Genomic DNA, 4,578 nt, shown 5'->3' with positions numbered 1-4,578 from the left:
TTTAACAAAAGTGATTGAGTGAATGATAAAGCAATAGACTGAAGATATGTTGGACTATATTATTGATCATGGGTTGACTATCGTTTAAATAATTTAGAACACACAGTTCATTATGAATGGATCGGGATTTTAAGACAAAATAATATTTGAGTAAAGATTTGACCAGTATGAACACTAACCCCGTGTTATAAACACTTAAATGACTGAAGCAAATTGTTGAAGTGGTGATAAATTGGTATGGCCAGTGTACGGAATGGCACATAAGCGGGGTTATGTATACGCGCTTGAATTACGTCCAGAAAGGCTATGCCCGACTATGCATTAACTATTGAGAGGGCATACGTCAGGAAGTTCATATACCCGCCATTCGGTTTGTGTAGTTAGAGAAAAGCAGGACGATGCTATAGAAGTAAGAAATGGTGTTTGAGTACGCTATCGACTCAACATAATGGACAGTTAGTCGACCAAACGTATTGTTCGTTATCATTTTGATGACACAAGCGTTTTTGGTTTGGATTTAAGTATTATGGTCATGGCGTGTTCCACTCGACGTTATTTGAGAGACGTGTTTAAATCTGCATTGACCATGTTTCATATATATTTTTAAAATTAAATATATAAAATGACTAGGCCGGGTACCGCCATAATTTTTCTGCTGGTCATAGAAGAACTGTTGATACTATCTTACTGAACTGAGTGGGTGATCTACGGAAATAATTGATTACAAATACTGATTGTGCATTCCGTAACTAAATAAGGAGCATATTTAACCGTCATGCATTAATATCGCTTAGTAAACGATATCATTTTTTTTTATTAAACTGTGTACAAAACCGCGATAGTAACATGTATTAAGACAATTTAAATGCCTCAGTTCGGTAGAATTATGTTGATGTAGGATACAGCATTTCTTCAGCTTTTTAATGGTCGCAAAACATACAAATATGCTTTAATAATAAATTTATAAACTATGTATGTCAGTGTAAAGGGCATACATTGATTTAACTCGATGTTGGTATATTACTTTTGATCCCGGACATTGGTTCCTTCGGACTATGATTTCTATGCTAATGTTTACACTAGCGATCATTGGTTCCTACGTTATTTTGAAAACCCAGACAATTGTTCATACATTTTATTGACAGCCTGGACATGGGTTCCTTCATTCTATTGACACTCCGGATATCGGTTTCTACATTTACATCCGGGTATTAATTAGTATATTATTACTGCTCAGGACTTCGCCGGACATACGTGCGTTATATAGATATATTATATAACTCAATTTTGAATGCAGTTACTTGACAATTCAGAGCTGGTTTCTAAAACATGAGACAAATTCAACAAATGCATCTGTTGAACAAAGTTAAACTGCCAGTTCTTACAAACATTACCACTTTTTGATTTGAAATGCAAACACTTTATAATTCAGTCTATCAGTTTTCAGTCTTTGAAACCTATGTCACTGACGAGCGACACAAACCCATTGTTTCACATGTGGCGGTTGCCAACAAAGCTCACCAAAAAATGCTACTGTTGGTGTATATTTACCAAGACCCAAATAAAACGCATTGCTCTATTTTGTATTGCATTTATGCAAGAATGTGACTTGAATGGGACTTGTTTCCCCAAATTGAAGCGCCATATGAAAGTATAGGCCTAATTTTGCTATCAAATAACTTGGTGAAAACCTTATACGGCATACCTCCCATGCTTTTACACTTAGCAATCAACAAACCAAGTGCACGGCCAGCACTTTGAGCTACAGACTGTGCAGTTTTCGTATAATCCAAGTGCTCATGGAGAAGCATGCCGAGATACGTGTATTGATTTACAACACGTAAGAACCAATGTCCGCATATGTCAGAATAAACGTGGGAACCACTGTCCGCATGAAAAAAATGCCCGGATACCATGACATTATCTACCGTAGATAAACTATAGTTAATTATCCCGACTTGTGAATAGTATATTCTCCCGGGCCTGTAAGTCACCTTACCAAGTATAGTTATGAACAACGTTGTATGTTGTTAACTAATTTTGTCATACGTTATAAGAACTCATAAATAAGCAAGTTCGCACTTCAGGTTTGGAAAATATTGAATGCATTGTTTACTCTTACAGTGTATTGTCGTAATAACGTGCGATAAAATGGCCTAAATGATATTGATAATAAATGAGTTTCAAAATGTCATGTCTGCTGTAAGAAACCTTGTTATAAAACAAATATGTGAAAAATGTGAGATTAAGTTTGTACACAAGAGGGTACGTTTACATTTTGCAAGGCTGTCCGGTAGACGCAGAGGTTGGTACACACGCTTCTTACTTAGGTGCAACGGGTTAAATCCCGTTCCCTGAAGCATGTGCGTTTGGTTTGTGTTCACCATACCGGGCTGGTGGAGTTTCCTACGAGTACTTTACCTTCCCACCACACTCCTTAAGGTCATGTCAAAATTAAAAATATTTCAGTAACAATTACATAGCTGGAAATTTCAGCTATGACTAAAAATCCACCCAAATATTCGATATTCTAGTATGTTAATTAGATAGGAGTGCTAGTCCGCACAAAATGCAGCTTCAGGCGCGGAAGGACCTAATTAACTCCGATATACAAACACTCATATTTACAAGTGTTCATTGTCATCAGAACAAAGAACATCTAAGCAGAGGAAGGACCTCTTTAACATCGAAATACACACTGATGATTACATCTGCCCAATTATGATTAGAATATTGCATATATATAAGCACTGATTTAAAACTGCGTTGCGTTCGTTACGAATACTGCCAATGTAGTATACGTTGATTTAAACAATAACTGGTTCATATCTTGTTAATAAATTGTGTGTTGTTATAATGCCGGTAATAATTGGCCATAGCTTGGACGTTTGCGAAGGCATCCGGAAGAGAGGACTCAACATTTCCTTAATTTAATTCGCGAGGTGCTTCCCTTCTCTCCGTAAGTAATTTTCGAACTTATTTATCCTCTCTTTCTCTTTTGTTTTGTTCTTTTCCATTTTCTTTAGAAACAACCGACAACATTGTGATTGTCATAATTAAGTTAAATATACATAGATGCATATGTTTGCATGTAGTTTGATTACATTAATCTGGTGCGTGATAACTATTTAACTCTTTTAGTGCGGAAACCGAATTTTGAAAGCCTTTGCAAACAGTTTGGATCCAGATGAGACGCCACAGAAGGTGGCGTCTCATCAGGATCCAAACTGTTTGATATTCTGATAGTATTCTTTGAAAAAAAATCGAAGAAAGTGCTTATTTTAGTAATTCAGCAGATGACATTTTAGCAGACGACAAATTTCCCAGCATGCAAAGGGTTACGTCATTTGTAGATCGCTAGTTGTTCATTCGTATATCACGATATGGAAGTCAAAATAACACTCAATGAGAGGGGTTTCTTATCTAGTTAATAAATAAGTTAATCAATGCATTTGGAAACTACTCAAGAATTGGTTATTCTTACATCAAAAAAGAGAAATGTTAACTTTATTTGGAACATATATAAATGTTATGTTTAGAAATACGCATTTAATGTGAAACTTAGCATAGGAATGTATGATATACATAACGTCATATTATTTCCGTTGTAAATATGTACAAATGTTATCGCATACGCATGACAAAACGTGCGTTTATTTGTATATCTTAATTGAAAATTAAAAAACAATGTTTCATTTACAAAATTTAGCCGCATTAATTCATATTTAAATACAAATGACGAGTTTATGACTACACTTGGCGAAATTATTGTACAACAACTTTACAGTGAACAAAAAACAAATAGAAAAGCTTTAACAAAACACAAACACTCAAAAGCGTCATTGATGATAGATGTATTAAATATGCTTATGGGTTCACAGAAAGTTAAATTAATAGTAAAACGGTATATTTTTATTACGGCGAGAGGGAACCTTTTCTGCAACTATCGGACGGACTACCGGACACGAAATATTCACCAACACAAAGCGACAAAACCATCTTATTCTCGCTGTTTAAAATTTTCAGTAAATGCAATCATTTTTTTCGGAACGGCAACGAAAAACACAAACTTGCTTAATTTTAAATTTGTGCAATATAGATAATGTTCAGATCTACAGAGTTTCATGAATCATAACACACCACTTTTTTAAGTTTGTGATAGTAGAATGGATTTATAGATTTTGTTAATTCGTCTTGAAACGAATCATGACTGAGATGATGCAATTGTTTGCAAAGTATTTATGCGCATGGCGTTCATTTATAAAACATTGTAAAAGGGTAATAGGGATCGAAAATATTAGGTAGCAATTTCCCCAAAATAATCGTGGCAATTAAATGCAACAACGCGATGCTATAATACAAAAAGTATATCATTTAATACACGACAGAATGTGGTACAAAAGTAGACGGGAAGGGTGATATTATAAATGACACTGCCTCAAAGGATGGTCCCGGTTAAATTGTTTATAGTGATGACGAGACCTTTAGTGCAAAGAATAAATCCGTAAGTACGTCGACAGAACAACAAGAATCTGCAATTTGATGTTTACATCAATGTCAACTGTGAAGTCGCGTCTC

This window comes from Dreissena polymorpha, chromosome 3 (genome assembly GCF_020536995.1).
Source record: "Dreissena polymorpha isolate Duluth1 chromosome 3, UMN_Dpol_1.0, whole genome shotgun sequence".
NCBI lineage: Eukaryota > Metazoa > Mollusca > Bivalvia > Myida > Dreissenidae > Dreissena > Dreissena polymorpha.
This window is presented reverse-complemented; position numbering follows the sequence as displayed.